This window comes from Parambassis ranga, unplaced genomic scaffold (genome assembly GCF_900634625.1).
Source record: "Parambassis ranga unplaced genomic scaffold, fParRan2.1 scaffold_24_arrow_ctg1, whole genome shotgun sequence".
In the NCBI taxonomy this organism is placed as follows: domain Eukaryota; kingdom Metazoa; phylum Chordata; class Actinopteri; family Ambassidae; genus Parambassis; species Parambassis ranga.
The window spans coordinates 2276372-2277189 of NW_021144797.1; the positions used below are offsets into that span (position 1 = coordinate 2276372).

General features: G+C 39.7%; 2 non-coding genes across 2 annotated transcripts; both read right to left on the reverse strand.

Moving 5' to 3' along the window:
- trnam-cau (transfer RNA methionine (anticodon CAU)) lies at nucleotides 1-73 on the reverse strand. Its single transcript has one exon. It is a non-coding gene; the product is annotated as a tRNA-Met (tRNA).
- A 654-nt stretch (nucleotides 74-727) lies between these two features.
- trnay-gua (transfer RNA tyrosine (anticodon GUA)) lies at nucleotides 728-818 on the reverse strand. The gene is given in 2 exon segments: nucleotides 728-763; nucleotides 782-818. It is a non-coding gene; the product is annotated as a tRNA-Tyr (tRNA).

The window sequence follows — 818 nt, forward strand, 5'->3', positions numbered from 1 at the left end:
TGCCCCATGTGAGGATTGAACTCACGACCTTCAGATTATGAGACTGACGCGCTGCCTACTGCGCCAACGAGGCCCAAAAAGTGGGATATATGGTCTTCTTTTTTTTTTTTTTTTAAACAAAGATCTACAGCAGGGGTCTCAAACTCAACTTACCCGGGGGGGCGATGGGGGTCGAGGCTGGGTAAGGCTGGGCCGCATCAAGTATTCCACAAAAAAGCATTCAAATATTCCAAAATACAACTGGTCCGATCTTCTCAATCTTCCAGGTCAGAATAGGGATGCAAATTATCGAGGAATTCATTAATCGTAAATTGATATGCAGCAATTTCCCCTGTTTCACTAAGATTAAAAGCTAAACATTGTTTACTAAATAAAAACTGCATGTCATATTCCTTAATGAGTGATTTGCTGTACCATTGGGGTCAAACAGGCTGGTTTGTTTGTAGGTGATTTTGTGTTTACAGACGCAGAGCTAGCAAATTTTAAAAAGGCTCTATCTACTTGCTAAAGGTAAGATTTGACCAGTCAAGGATTCTAATGACTACATAACACATCCTTCATTACATAAACGTGTTGTAAACACATGTATTGAACAAATGCACTTCAGATAAAAACTCAAATCAGATAAAAATCATTGTGACATATATGTCACATCGGCCCTTTAGCCAAAAAATCGGTGAAAAAATGATGTGACATTATGATGAAACTCTCGAGGGTTAAAAGTCTCTCCTTTGAGCCGGATTTGAACCAGCGACCTAAGGATTTCAGTTTTATTGTCTCACTACAGTCCTCCGCTCTACCAACTGAGCTATCAAAGG